This window comes from Adiantum capillus-veneris, chromosome 27, assembly GCF_014529385.1.
Source record: "Adiantum capillus-veneris isolate H3 chromosome 27, ASM1452938v2, whole genome shotgun sequence".
Taxonomy (NCBI): domain Eukaryota; kingdom Viridiplantae; phylum Streptophyta; class Polypodiopsida; order Polypodiales; family Pteridaceae; genus Adiantum; species Adiantum capillus-veneris.
In genome coordinates this window covers 116,660,134-116,676,862 of record NC_140957.1, presented here as the reverse complement: position 1 = coordinate 116,676,862, position 16,729 = coordinate 116,660,134, and positions in this window count along the sequence as shown.

Sequence of the window (16,729 nt, the reverse complement as noted above, 5' to 3'; positions counted from 1 at the left end):
CTCCTCAAATGTGCAAACTTATTCCCCTCTTAGTGCTTGTGTTGGGTGCGACCTTGTGCAACTATCTGTTGGTGTTTCCCATACCAATAGTAGGTACCACTTAGCTCTTACACATCAAATAAGAGGAGGATAGAGAGTGAGGGACCCCTACTCACTACCTCTCTTAAACACTTTGGGTCTCCATCAAAAGTAGGTAACAAGGTGAATAGTAAAATTAGCCTACATAAGATGATGGGAGAGTGCAGGTGGATGGTTAATGCCCCCCTCAATAAGACGATGGTAAGAGAGTTTGTGGCCCCCTAGTTAGTGCCACTCCATCGAAAAGAGGAAGAAAATTGACTACCATGTGGCCCTATTCAACGACCATAATACAATGGTCCATAATTGCTAAAAACAATCTTAATCCAATAGTCCTAAATTGCTCTCAAGGGTTCGAGGACTCTATTAAGGGCTCATGTGACAAAAAACATTGACTTTTCTCTATGGCCCTATTCAACGAGCTTAATACTATGGTCCACAATTGGTCATAACAAGCTTAATCTAGAGGTCCACAATTGATCCTAAGATTTTCAAGGAGACTCAGTGTAGAAGGTCTTATGTAGGCTAAATAATGGAGAGAGCTCTTTTTCGTCCAGGAATGAATATGTTACGAGTGTTTATGCGTGTGTGTGTGTGTGTGTGTGTGTGTGTGTGTGTGTGTGTGTGTGAGTGAGAGAGAGAGAGAGAGAGAGAGAGAGAGAGAGAGAGAGTTGTTGGCTTGCTAAAAAAGACCTCAAAGAACAAGGGATTAAGGAGTGCATTCACAGGAACTTGATCACATGATGTGAATTATTTACTCAATAATTTTTTCCTTAATATTCAAATTTGTGAAAGAGTCCTTTAATTCAAATAGCTCATCAAAGTCCATTTCATGAATTTTTAAAATTATTTGCTATGCTTATTAGACTTGCCCTTTTTTTTTAGAAGTATTAATTTTTTCTTTTTTCTTTTGGTTTATCAATGGGTCCCTTTACTTTATTGTCTTTATTTCATTTCCTTTTCATGTTATTTTGTTTTAAAATGGCAATGTGTGCCTTTCACCTTGTTGCTTAAGTGGGGCCTTTTGTAATATATAAGACATTTGTGATTATGCCTCTATAATAGACAATACAATTTATATTAAAATACAATAAAAATGACATATGATTGTAAACACTCATTCAACTTTACTCCCCATAACTCTTAAACACCACCAAAACCCCACCACCCCCCCCCCCCCCCCCCCCCCCCCCCCCCCAAACCCAACTTCCACAAGCCCTAGTGACTCCTCACCTTGTTTGAAAGAAAGTTTATGTAGGATGCAAAAAGACTCACAGTTGGGGTCATGCAAGCAATGTTTAAAGGACAAAAAGGAAAATTAAACAACTCAAAAGAAATTGTCTAGCACGGACATAAGGTTATTTTAGCAATAAAGAGAACCTCAATGAGAAAATCATGTTTATGTGAAGTTTATGGGAATTGGAAAAGTGTGGGCACACACATATGCTGGTGCACGTGTATGTGCGCTCGGGTGCACGTGCATGCGCGCGCGCGCACACACACACACACACACACACACACACACACACACACACGATGATCATTTTCAAGCGCTTTGCCTATGCAGCAGTAGCAAACTCCTTTCAAAAATCCAAGATATTATAAATGAAAGGCATTTTGCTAATGCCACATGGGCAATATCGCTCAAAATTTAATGCTATGGCGGTGTGTATGTGCACGCACATGTGCGTGTGCATGCGCACATGCACACACAAAGACACTACACTCAAGTTTGTGAGCATATGCTAGCATGCATGTAAGTAAGTTCTATTAGTTATGGAGTCCTTGTCAATCCTAGTGAGAAAGATTGATGAATACTCCTTCACATTCTTGACAACAAGAGGGAGTTGAAATGTTGATTGCAGTCCCAAATAGTCCACTATATTAATCACTCCACAAGAGATCAAAATTATTCTTTCTTGGAATCCCAACACCAAATCTGACAAGAAGACATGAACGGGAAGTTGGGAAGGTTGAGCATATAATTAACTAAACGGAAGGGTTTTAGGGTTGCTTGTGGGTTTCAATCGAGAGAGAGAGAGAGAGAGAGAGAGAGAGAGAGAGTATGCGCGCGTGCGCGTGTGTGTATAGTTTCATCGCAAATTGAAATTGTGCAACTGTGTGTTGAAACTCTGATTTTGTTCTCTATAAAGTGCTAAGGTAGAGATGGTAGGAGTGGAGATTGAGAGGTCTAGTTTTTCTACACACATATAAGGGATGCAGGCATGGAAGCTCTAAGCAACTTGACAGCACTCTCTCGAAGTGTCCGCAAGTACAGGCCGCAGGATGACGACGACGAGCCCTTCTATGAGGAGAGGTACGTGAGTGGAGTTGTAGTGCCCTTTTGTTGGGAGGAGAAGCCAGGGGTGCCCTTGAGGAAGGTGATCAGCACCAACAGTTGTGAGCTCACAAGAGGGAGGAAATTAGAGAGTATGATGAAGATGGAGGCCTATAATATGAATACGAGGAGGGGCAGTTTGAGAGGAAAGCAATATGCAGTCATGTGCGCAGCCACAAGCAATGAGAAGAAAGCTGGGCTTCCGCCGATACCAAATCAAGTGCTGATCTTGCCCAAGCCTCCTGCCTCCTCCTCTTCTCTAATCACCCACTTGAACTCTCCACTTTCTTCATGTGTTCATAAGAATAGAAATAAGCACAAATTAGATCAGAGCTGCTCTCCAGCTCCACCTGCATATCTCCTCACGTCCAAGCGAACCACCACCTTCTGTACGAGCCAACCTTATGATGTGATCAGCCAGGACCCCTTCATGAGCGCAATTCAAGCATGCAGGCATTCCAAGGTGCAAAGCCCAGGAAATACGAGGCATGGCCACGGCAAGCTGTGCACAGATGGGAAGGCCGGCAGCCGCCATCGGCCTGCTTTCGTGCCGGTGACAGCCGCTGTTGCCGTGGCACAGAAGGAGCCCTCCATCTCCCGCCAGCACCGCAGCCCCAGCTCTGGCTTGTTGGGTTGTCGATGTGCCCATCACTACGACAGTATTGTTCGCATTCGTTAATGCTTGGGCGGGAGTCGATCTCGCATCCTTTGGCCCTCCATTTTTGCAACGCATACATTTGTGCTTCCATTATCAGAAAAATAAGTTTCCTTTCAAAACATCTCAAATGCATAAGTGAAGAGTGAAGGGCTACTCCAGGAAATGTAAAATCCCATTGGAAGAGGAAAATCCAAAGATTTTGCAAATCCAGGTAGAGTGTGTATTGATACAGTTGTACTTTCCTTCTTGCCCTTTCTTTTCAGAGTTTTCTTCTCTTTAGAGTTTCCTTGCAGTATGTATGTATGTAGCTAGTGATTTTTATGCCATTTTTTGACGCCAAGAGATACCCACACAAGAAGATTTAGAAATTTTCTCATGTAGGAAAACGGAGTCTTTTCCAATGGTTTTCATACATTGCATAACGTTATGAGCTTTCGCTCGAGAGGCACCGCATATTTAGCTAGGTACGATTGGGGGCAGGGGATCACCGACCACCGGGCCGGTGGTCCCTTGCCCCCAATCGTACCTAGCTAGGTATACGATGCCTCCCTCACAGAAGCTCATGATGTTGAGGTAAGTCACAATGTGGGAATTATTGTGAGAATTTGTCCAAAACTTCTTGTGGGCCATAGTACTTATTTATGGGAGCTACCTATTTGAGTCGACTATTAATAAAAGCATTCATTAGAAAGGAAGACATCCCCCCCCCCGAGACCCCCCCCCCCCCCCCCCCCCCCCCCCCCCATAAGCACAGTCAGAGAGCCTTCACAGATTGGGGCATCTCCATAGATTTTGCTCATTTGTGATTTTCTAAAATTGGGTATCCCGGCCTACTTGTGTCTACCCAATTGTGAATAATGCTGAACCATATCATTTACATGCCTTTCGATAATGTTAATGTTGCATTGAACCGCGTTGAAGAGGCATTCAAAAAAATCGCACAATATTCTTATAATGCTTGCAAAAACATTAATCTTCCCGGAATCTTCTCTGCACAAAGGAATCTTGGCTCGTGATTCACCCCTTTTATGAGCGTTACATGAACCTATATGATGTCAGAGAAATAGAGAACCATATGTTGTAGAGGCCTTCTAATCATGTCAATCATGTTGTAGAGAACTTCATTACCTTGATACCTTCAACGTTGCATAGATTAATAACAGTCAAAAATTTGATTGTTGGCATGTATTTCATATGACTATCCATAAAAAGTTCACTCTTTGATTTTGGTGAGATGTTTGTACACCGCTATAACTGATGGTATTTTATCGATATGTGTGTATCCCTCCTCCATATTTGATTGTTAGCTTGTATTTCATATGACTATCCATTGAAACTTCACTCTTTGATTTTGGTGATATGTGGTATAAAATGAAAACAAGATCAGTGATGCTATGCCAAACTCGCAAGATTAGAAGACATTTGGCCATTCTTTGAACTCTAAATAGACAAAAACAACAATTAGAACCTATTGCATCCTGTTTGATAATCTAAGAGAATGGCATGCAATCTGTCTAAAAACCATTTCAAACCTAGCAATATGTCAAGAGCATGCATGGCATCTCATTGTTTTCAACTAAAACCATCAAATCTACTCTCTTAGGTACAGAAAACGTTTGCCTTGCAATTGTAGAGGCGGTTATGGAGGATGACGACAATGTGGATCCATGAGACCTTGGAAATGTGCAGAGCAGGGAAGGAGAGAGATTGAACGAGAGGGAGAGAAAAGAGCGCAACACAGTAAAGTAAAAACACACGCTATATTAAGTGTACTAATTTTTGGAGCCTTACATATAAGAGATCTTAATTTAGCCATGCAAACTTAACTAAAAGAGTTGGAGTTCATCTGCATGCTCCAAGCGAGTGTTCCCATGGGTTGACACAAATTGAAGGAGGGCTTGGAAACCCAAACCCCCCCCCCCCCCCCACAAGCCCGAACTACATACATCAGTCTCGTGATACGTCGAGTTTTTGGTGTACTCGACAACTGTGAGTTTTAGGTTCTCTCACAACCAAAGATTTTGGTGTATCCATAACCTGGTGCTACTGTTAGGCTACCGTCAAATGGAGTTTTTGGTTCATTGCCAAACCTTGGGTTTAAGGTGTACCCAGTAACCTCACGAGAAGTGGGACAAAAATAGGACCTGAACAAAAAATGGTCGTTTGGGACTTTGTATTTGTGGCAGTGTCTAACTCGTACAAAATTTGGCAATAGTTGACAATTTATAGGCTAAAATAAAGCTTTGACTGAAAAGTGTATGATTGTTTTGACAATAGACAAAAGATGACAAATCTATGACACTAAACTGGAAAAAATAGTTTGTGAAATCTTGTACTAGAATCTCGAAGCAAATCTTCACGTGTTGCATGTGTTGATATACCGAGTTCTTGAAGCAAACAATTGAAAGAGTCTTCTCGACCTTTATTGCTAGCTATATTCGATTAACAAGAAAAGCCACTAAATTGACGTATATGGCATACATATCCGAGAGAAGTGCTGTGTTTAAATTGATATGCAAAATATTTAAAGCATTTTGGCCCTTCAAGTTATCACCTTCAATTGGTCGAAAATACCTTGAATCGATCTACATAGGTAGATTGAGCATCTTCTTGTCACTGCAAAAATTTGTACTTGAAAGCTCACACAACTTGCTCAACCAAGCCATCTGGAGTAGCAATTCTGATGCACACATGATAGCCAAAAATATTCCAATCGTTGCCAAGTAACTTCTTTGCAGTCTATTGATAGGCTATGTTGAATTCAAAAAACCTATGCTCTGCAAAAATTGCTCACAAGCATCGCCCACTTCTTGTCATTTAGAGACGTTAAGATATGCCTTGGTGAAAATGCTTAGCGACACCACCAATAGATTTTGCAACCCACTACGTGTCAAAACGCTTGCAAAAAGGACTCCGATAAAATTTTCTATAGGCGTTTTGGAACGCAATCTCCTGTTGCCTTGCAGTGCACTCAAGCTATCGACGTTTTGAAATGATTTACAAAGGGCTTGCAAAACTGCCAACACTCGGCATCGTTTTGAAAGTTACAGACTTCTGCCTTTGCAGCAATATAGCAGAAGATGATGTCGCTTACAACGTTTTGAAATGCGGTTTGAGATTACTCCCTCTGGTACTCATCACTTGCAAGGTGTTTTAGAACGTCGCCTTGTCTACGTCTTGGTTGCATTTATACGCTCGTATAAAAAAATATATATGTATAAAATGTCATTATGCCAAAATCCCGAATAAACACCGAATAGCTGTATTTTCTCTTTTCGATCGATCGAAATATCTTTCGATCAAAAATATTTCGATCAAAAAAATTGCTTATATAAAGACAATCGTTGGTTTCGATCAGAACTAGTGATTGCAGTTGAGAGAGCAACAGACACCTAGATCTTATTGAGGTATACTTTTAAACTTGTTTAAATGTATACTAACTTGTTTTTATGTGTTGTGCTAGACTCGTGTAGTGTAGTAGTTTTTCTCTCACCACACAGAGTTGGATTGCAGGTTATAGACCACTTCATGGTGTGTAGCCATCGTCTCACTCCAGAAGTGAGTAGAAGCTAGTCGCTTTTCTCGTGCTGTGCAGCCACTTGGCTCACTACAGGAAAGGGTTTTAAGATAGACTTAGATTTTTACTCGTGTGGTGCAGTAATATCTCTCACCACAGAGCTGAGTTAGAATTTGGTGGTCGACTCGTGGAGTGCAATAGGAAGGATGCTACACCTCTCACTTCAAAGTGACCTATAGGTTTCTCAATTTTAGATCAGCTCAAATCATCGTTTGTGCTATGTAGAAACACAAGAGTTCTGCTCGTCAAACAGAGTGGAGGGATGCATAGTTTATGCCCTCTTTATCTCTAGAGGTATGACACACTATTTACTCTTGTGCTTCAAACTCCAAAGATACGCCATTGTTCATCACTAGATGACTTGGTGTTGTCTTGGATGTAGATACATATGATATTTGGCTTGCATCTGAGATTGTTAAGTTGTCCGTTGATGTTTGTGTTATGAGTTCCACACACTTCATAAGGGATTAGATTAAGTCTCATCATCGGTTCTTACTACATAGAAATATGAGGGTTGCATTTGTCTACCTAAGAGTGGAGAGATGCATACCTATGTCCTCTTCATTTAGCATGATACACCTTGCCCTTGTACTTTTTGATCCGTAGATACACCACTCATCAGTAGATGACTTGGTGTTGTATTGGATGTAAATATGTACGCTGTTTGACCACAATCTAAGATTGTTAAACTGTCTCTGCTGATGGTTGTGTTTCCATAAAATATAATATCTGACTTTACCAAATGATTTTCTCATATTAAACTGATCATTTAATGTGGGAGAATAAACGGAAACAAGAGTTAGAATAGAGACATGTGCTTCTAGACCTATCTCAACCCGGGACCAAAAGGAGAGATGGTTGCATCTCAATAGGGGTCCAAAAGGAGATGGTCTATCAAAGAGCAATGTGCAATAAGTGCTTCTAAACTCACCTCCTCTATGGGGAAAGCACCTTTGGAGGTTAAAGAGGGAAGATCCAAAAGTCCCTTACTACTTCAAGTACATCGGAAGATCTTTGCTGCTGATGAATAGAGCTGAGACCTACAAGAATCTTTTCCAAAGATTAAAGGGGTTATATCCATCTCACAAGAATGGCAAAAAGGGCTGGTGCTACTAAGCACAAAAGAGCCTTAGCCTTTAAGGAAAGTTATTGGGTCTTGCTAAAGTTTCTCAAGGATCATCTGAGGCATACTATGGCCAAGAGTCCTACGGACCACCAAGAGTATGATGCTAAACTACCAAAAAGATACTATGGTCCTTAAAATTCTTAAGCCAGTCAATGAGATGGCTTATCAATTGAAGTTGCCCAACCATTGGCTCATGCACAATATTTGCCATGAGAACCTACATAAGCCTTACAAAGGAGCACCATCAAAAGAAGCAATAGTTGCAGACCCTCCAAAAATTGAAGAGCAAGAAGAAGTACTTCAATCTAAGTCCATCCAATGACATGAAGACAAGGTATTAAGAAACGGTAAGATTATCTGACGATATCTTATTAAGTTAAATAATTATCCTTTTAAAGATTCTAAATGGATGTAAGGAACCTAGCTTAAGGATAATATGAACCTTGTCAATGCTTACAATGCTGCACTAGAGTAAGCATATGAAAATGCATTTTAAATGAAAAATGTTTTTGTCTTATAAGACTAGATCTCTTTTTATTGTGCACAAATTTAAATAGTATGCATGCTTAGAATCATGTTTGTGGTGACGACGTCTCCCAAACAACAAGTAGAATTTGTCACTCTACTTTGGAAGTATGATATGGACTAAATAGCAGACATGCTTGCGGAAACTACGTCTCCCAAGCACCAAATGGATTAGTCATCCATCTTGGAATGATGTCGAAGGGTAAAAAGGGATCCTCTACCCGCTAAGTAACATGGACTAATGACTAGGATTTATCTTCTCTACCTCATAGTCGAGGACGACTATGATTTCAAGAGAGAGGTAATGTCATAAAATATAATATCTAACCTTACCAAATGATTTTCTCATATTTAACTAATCATTTAATGTGGGACAATAAACGGAAACAAGAGTTAGAATAGAGACATGTGCTTCTAGACCTATCTCAACACGAGACCAAAAGGAGAGATGCTTGCATCTCAACAGGGGTCCAAAAGGAGATGTTCTATCAAAGAGCAATGTGCAATAAGTGCTTCTAGACTTACCTCAGTAGGGGACCAAGAGGGGAGATGGTTACATCTCAATAGGAGTCCAAAAGGAGGTAGTCTATCAAAGAGCAATGTGCATTTAATGGAGCTTAAAAGACCTTGGGGTTAGCTTCATTAAAGACCTTCAATGGTTAGTGTTAAAAGTCCTTTGACCTTAGGCAAGCTAGGGCTGAGCTTGAGGTGGGAACCCAACCTAAACTTACCTTTGACCTTAGGCAAGCTAGGACTGAGCTTGAGGTGGGAACCCGACCTAAACTTGCCTTTGACCTTAGGCAAACTAGGGTTGAGCTTGAGGTGGGAACTCCACCTAAGTGCTTGTCATGCTTGATGACTAAGGTACTTGAGGTACTTGTCATACTTAATGAGGAAGGTGCTTGAGAAGCTTCCTATGCATGGGCGGTAAGATGCTTAAGTCAAAAAGAGAGCCTACACACTTAATGAGGAAGTTGCTTGAGAAGCTTCCTATGCATAAAAATCCCAAAGATAGGGGAATCTTTGACCTAACCTTCCACTCACCCAAGGGGCACCCCTTTTCTAAAAGGGCACATGGGACACATGTCAAACTCTCACTAATCTTAACCACATGGTGTGCTTGAATGCTATTGGTTGGGCTAAAGAGGGTTCCAATGAGCTTCTACTTCCATCCAACAAATGTCTAGATATTTTCAAGATCTCTCTCTCTAAGCGGTAAGGATGACACTTGTCAAAAGACTATCCATGCACTTGAATGTATGCAGCATGTGATTCGCTAGAGGGAGAGGGGTCCAATGAGCTTTCAGCATGTGGAAAAGTTAGTCCCAAGCAAGCAAGGGGGGTGCTAGGGGGACACACACACACACACACACACACACACTCATTTTGTGGATTCATTCTCACTTGGTGAAAGTTGAGGAACTCCACCTCCTTCTTCAAGCTTGTGAGAAGTAAGAGCCTACACCAACACTCTTGGCTATGGAATGCAAATCCAACCAAGAGCCATACTTCAATGCGTAAGCTTTCCATCTTCTCCATATTCATTACTATACTATTATGTATGCTAGCAAGAAGAGTGATGATAAATGAGGAACTATTTCTTTCTCCTATGGAATGGTTCTTCTTCCTCTTCCCTACCCTCATTCCCCGCTAGCTCTCTCCACCTTCGAAGGTGTTTGAGGCCTTGGGATAGTTAATGCTTTCTACAAGTTTATGTTATGTTTGTGATGCATGAAGCTTTCCATCTTCAGTGCATCACGTAGGTCACAAGGAACAAAAAGATTGTATTGTACCAAGTCCCTCTTGATGGGAGAAATTATAATACAATTGCCTATTGGAGGGGGGACCGGCTCCATATAAATCCACTCCTCAACTATTGTCATGTTCTCTAAACTCTCTCTCTCTCTTGCAAAAGTATTGTTCATGCTAGGTTAACTAAGTACCATGTTTATGTTGCTACCATCAATTAAGTTCACCTGCTATGCTCACAAAGTAATCTCTTAAAAGTGCTTCACATGATTTCCTAATTCTGCTACTCTCAAAGTTCATAGGCCATTTCCATTACATTGGTATCAGGGCATTTGGTTTCTCTTTTCTTGCTTAAGAAGAGAGGTCCTTAAGTAGCCTATTAATGGTTTATTTTGTAAATTATAATAGGGTAAGTGGGAGTGGGATCTATTATCGGTTTTGTTGAGCCCACTATGTGGGATATGGTGCACACCTCGGGAGCTTTGGTCTTAATAATGGATTCTTTTTAGACTTGCCTACGGCTTTACCATTATTGAGACATAAGAAGTCCGAAAGGATCTATCCCTCGGCAAATTTGCTATGTTAGACTCACTCCACTACTCTCTATAATTAACCAATTTGAGCCATGGGTGTAGATACTTAGGTCCCTATATTCAAAGGCTAAGAGGAGTAGCAAGTAAGGTTTTGAATTTCCAAAGCATACACTAAGTAAACACATAAGTTTAATTAACATGGCTGACAATAACCAAGAGAGTAGAATGAACATTGATAACTTTGATTTTGCACACGAAGGTGCTAATGATGATGCCCCCATGTTTGTTAATTATCTTGTTAATAGGTTGCAACAAGCTATGGCAACCCCGCTTTGCAAGCCGAAGTTACTCAACAACTTTGTGCTTATGAGATTTCCTTAAGAGGAGAGAGAGCTTAGGAGGCCTCTTGGTGAGACCCCCAAAAGAAGACTCTCTCCCATACGAGAGGAGGAATCCAAAGAACGAGAAAGTAATGATTCCCTAAGTTCCTCAAAATATGTGGCTCCATGAAGATGGCGGTCTAGACGATTGCGAACTCCTCCCAAGAGGAAATGGTTAACCCATAGTTCTTCTCCTCGTCACTCCAAAAGGGAAGAGAGGAAACATTAAAGGAAGAAAAGGGCAAGAAAGAGGTCACCCTCTTCTCCTTCTTCTTCACCTTCCTCCTCTATTGATGAAAGCTATGGCTATTCTCCTAGAGAATACAAGAGGGGAGGACATCGCAAATCTTACCTTGCATGGCGAAGGTCACAAAAGCTAAATAAGTTTAAAGAGGGAGGAAAGAGTATCTCTTTTCTCATCTATGATGGCACCTTTGGTGCTACCGACAAAGTATTGGCCTTCATCCAACAATTTGATGTGGCCTTTGGAGACGAGGGCTTCATGGAGTCCTGCAAGCTACGCCATGTAGCTATGCACTTCCAAAAATTCGCTCGTCAATGATGGGCTAGCCTTCGTGGCAACGGGGAAGCCCCAAAGACATGGAAAAATCTACGAGTTTCCATCATGAAGCAATTTCTTGCAAGTGATGCAAAGGACAAAGTACTTACCAAATGGTGAAGTTTAAAGCTTCTCTCTCATGAGTCTATCCACAAATATGTGGACAAGTTTTGGGATTTACATCTCAAGGCTACTATCTTTCAAAAGATAGACTTTGTCAAGCAAAAGAAACAATTCTGTGTGGGATTTTTACCCAAAGAGATGGTCGAGTATGTCAACTCTCAACGGCCTGGTTCTATCACCAAAGTAATCCACCACACCATGGTTGCTTTGCGCATCAATTTCCAACAAGGGGCTAGATGGAATGTCATGCCCATGGAAAATAAAGACAAAAGTGATGCCAAGGGGAAAACCAATGCCCATATTTCTTATGATGACATATTCACTTGATTGGCAGATATGGAAGAAGAACTTAACCATGCTGAAGCACAAGCCATCCACAAAGAAGAGAGAGAGCGTTATGGCCAAGAGAAAGACCTCGGAGCTATTTCTGTGCACCATCAACTATTTCTAATCAGGGGCAATGCAAAGGAATCAACCTGTAAAGCGATCAGATTTGAATCACAAAGGACTCGCACGAGTATTGCTACAAAAATTCATACAACGAGAGAGAGTTATGCCAAACAATAACCAAATGGCACTCTACTTTATATAACAGTGCTATGTTTATGACATTCTTGGGAGACGTGTAGATTGGTCAGACCGCCCCAAGAATTCTGGCGTTGGGCATGGTTAGATTGCAGAGAAAGTGGCAAAAAGTCACAACAATAATCCAATGTTTGCATGAAAACGTCCCATAGTTCTGCTTCTCAAAGAATCAAAGATGCTCGTTGCATTAGCAAGCTAAGGGCAAGATCTTGCGAGCCAAGGAGAGACACCTGAATTTTGTGCGATAGAATCCTTGAGCTTGAGATAGAGCTATCAAAGGCCCAAGCCAAGTGGAAACAATATGCATCACTATACGGAGCATTGCCAAATTAGGGTGGTCCTTCTCAACAAGTACTTGTAGGCCCATGTCTCGCTTTTGAAAGTACCAAGTTCAACATAGATGAACTACTCAACGAGCTGAATCAATCTTTGTCTTGAGCGCTTCACTGACTTTAGTTTTTGTAATCACAGCTCATCATTTATCCCCTCATATGTTCTTTTTTGTATTCTCGATCAAAGAAACTGTATTGTATCTGACTGTAATTATGACTCTTATTGCAAAAGTAATGCGAGAGAGAGAGAGAGTGCGAGCGAGAGAGAGAGAGAGAGAGAGAGAGAGAGAGAGAGAGAGAGAGAGAGAGAGAGAGAGAGAGAGAGAGAGAGAGAGAGAAGTGAACATCAAGTAATGTAACATGGCAACGTGTCATAATTTTCACGTAATCACACCGAGAAAAACTTATAGACCTTTAGTCATACATCTTAGTCTCCATCAGACACACCAATCATATAATCTATTTCATCCATATCAGAGCATTCTGAAGCTATCTCCCATTCCATATCATTGTCATCATCTACTTTCGTAGCTATAGCTTTATGGGTTTGAAAGACACCATAGTGCTTTTGTGCTGCTCTTGATGCAATGCTCATTGGCTTATGGATAAGTCTCATGTCACAGAAAACATAAACCAAATCAACAAACCATTATCCAGTAGCGTTTGTTTCATGATAGCCATTTTACCAATGTCTTTTAATAGAAAATTAAGAGTATGCATGGCACATGGCACCCAAGTAATCTCTGGATACTTAACTTGGATAGCTCTATCTCCCTATATCCTTGTAATTGGATGCATTATCTATGACAATTGTAGTCACATTCTTTGGCCCACCTGCCTTTTCTATGGCGCGCTCATATACCCTTGCTAGATAATTGCTGGTCTTCTCTTTTAAAGAGGTGTCAATGGCTTCTACAAATATAGACCCTCTAGGGTTGATAAGCATCACATTGATGAGCGATTTTTTGATAGTTGGTCCATCCATTCAATGCTATGGTGCACGCATATGCAACAACAAAGTTTACCACCGTGCGCTCGAGGATGGATTCAATACTGTCTTTCACTTTATCTAGATTGTGCATCTTATCATGATCAGGAAGCACAAACCCTTTTTTGGTTGTGCTCATTAAAGCATCTTGAAATATGGGGTTGTATATAGCATTGAATGGTATACCGCATGCCACAAAATCTTGCGTCCATTTCAAGTGTAACTCAAGAAACCATTTCTTACTAACACTTCATACAACGTTTGGCCATGGATGATTCGTAGGCACATGCTTTGTGTTTTCATTGACAATAGACATTTCAAAATCCATTGCAACTTGTTTTGCATTAGCACTTTTCTTTTTAGTTGCAAGAATTTACTCTGCTATGCGAGCATACTTTGGCAATCTAGCATGAATATCTCTTGGCGGAGCCGTACACTCGGACACATTACCAAGGACTTTAAACAAACGCTCTTTGATTCTGGCCGCATTACCACTAAACTCGTGGCCGTAGGTCTTGCATTTCAAGAGGTATTCTTTCCGGTACGGAGCTCGTGGATGTAACTCCACTCAGTCCTTTCAGCATGCTGATAGATGAATTTAATTTGCTAGAATAAAAAAATCCACCTTTCAATTTCAAGGTCAGAATTAATTCAAAGCAACAAAATACACAAGAAATTCTCTATCGATCAATATAGTCATCAAAATTTGTCCACATTATCAATTAGACTCGCACTACATTATCAATTAACAATAAACAATGATACTCTTATTGTTCTTCAATAAACTCATGTCAATCAAATCATATTTTCAAGCGCTAAATAACTCCATTACTTCAAACAAAACATTTCCATAACAATTCTCACATTGCATTATATTAATTAATCTAAAGTGCAAGATTTTGGCTTTCACACATTACAATAATTGATAATCTTCATCACTTATTTAAAACAATACAAATAAATCTCATCACCTGTATGTTGCACTAAAGTGCAAGCTTACGACTTTCACACATTACAATAATCGATAATAGTAATCAAATCTTGCAATTGATTCTCATTGGAACATGAGGATTAATTGCAAACCTTGATGATTTTCATATCTATCAGAAGTGCGAACATGAAGTTCTCATACTCCATGGTAGATCACTGAGAGCTTATCTATCTGCACTTCCTGCACGTGTACGATCACATAGTATGATAGACATAGACATCCAAATAAAGATAGTTTAATACATAATATCAATGTATTTGGACATGAGATTCTTAAATTTTAATTCTAGTGAGAGCATGGTGTGATAGCTCTACACAGGACAAAAAAAATTCTATCGATGTTCACTTTGAGGTGAGAAAATATTATATTTTGCAGATTGCTAACCTCATGTGAGAGCACACTTTGCACACAACGGCAATCTCTAAATTATATCACTAATTCACTTCCATATGTCAGTAAATCGAGCATGTAGCAAGTGACTACTAAAACATAAACACCTTGTATAAGGGAGAGTTTGAGCTCTACACAACATACAAAGCTTACATAATTTAAACCTAAAAAAAGAATCAATCAAATTTAAAAAAAACATTAAATTGATTTTAAACAAACGATTTTAAAACTATTTTAAATTTAAATAATTTTATTTTTTTCTCTACTATTCACATGGAATACCTTTTGTGATGAATACTAGTCTCAACAAGGCGCATTGCCGCTATATATACTTTTTTTTCAATCATTGTATTCTTTGATTGAAAAATACTTTGTGCAAAGTATTTTTTGATCGAAGTTTCTTTCGATAAAAAAACTAGGAAAAAAATTGGTTGCCCATCTTTGCTAATGTGGCACCATATAATACGTCCATATAATATGAGGTCATGTAAAAATACCTAGTATATGACATATTATATGTATCCCGTATAACGTATAATGCAACTGAGGTCTACGCCTTGAAACTTTTCCCTCCTGGGCTTGAGTCAACATGCCTTTTGATATGCATGCAAGATTGCCTGCCTGGAGCGCTAGGGCTCTAATATCACTTCTTGTAGAGGTAGCGGTTGTCGAGGATGATGATGATGTGGATCCATGAGACCTTGGAAGCGTGTAGAGCAAGGAATAGGAGAGATTGAACGAGTGGGAGAGAAAAGAGTTCGACAGAGTAAAGAAAACACACACGCTATATTGATTGTATTAATTTTTGGAGCCTTACATATAAGAGATCTTTAGCCATGCAAACTTAACTAAAAGAGGTGGAGTTCATCTATATGCGCCAAGCAAGTGTTCGCATGGGTTGACACCAAACTGAACGAGGTCTAGGAAACCCAATATCAATTTTACCATTATTAGATGTTGCGGAGACAATCAACTCATAGATCCATTGGACAACTTACTCCAACTACAAATGTTCTTCAAGATCGATCAAAGTATATTGTCATCCTCCAACTAGATTACATATGACCTATCGTACAATCCAATTACCCTCATACACAATTTCTGAGTATTATAGATGTTTCAATAAAGTACAAATATTCTTCAAGGTCAAAGTATATAGTCATCCTCCAACTAGATTACATATGACATATCTACAATCCAATTACCCTCATACAAGTTCTAAGTATTATAGATCTTTCAATAAACATAATCAACACCGCAAATTTATTGCAAGAGGATATGAGAACCAGTCCTATTATCACCAAGTACAAGATAGTCGTAGATCATGCTCGTCTTGTTGCCAACCCTACTAGTAAACAACATTGACAAACACTTGGAAACTCGCCCATTTGTTTTAATGGACGATCGAAACGGCATGGACTTGAAAATTGAGAGATGTTGAAATAATTCAACTCATTGTACATTGGATGATGCATATGGAAATGATGTCATTAAGTACAATAGATTGGTGAGACTTACAGAGTAGTACCATCCTGGACACTAAATTGAAGCCTTCGTTTACAACCTTGTCCTACAAAGATTGTCTTTTAGAATTGAGAAATAAATTTTCTATTCAAAAAACATTGGTCAATTCCACTTTGAAGAGTGGACACATTGGATACGTTTTTTAATTGATCAAAGAGAAAGTCTTACTTAGCCAGGAAATTCCCATTTCTTTCAACAAGTAAAGAATCTATAGAATATCAAACACACAATCGTGCAAGAATCTACAAATTCAAAATGAACTCCAAGAGGTCA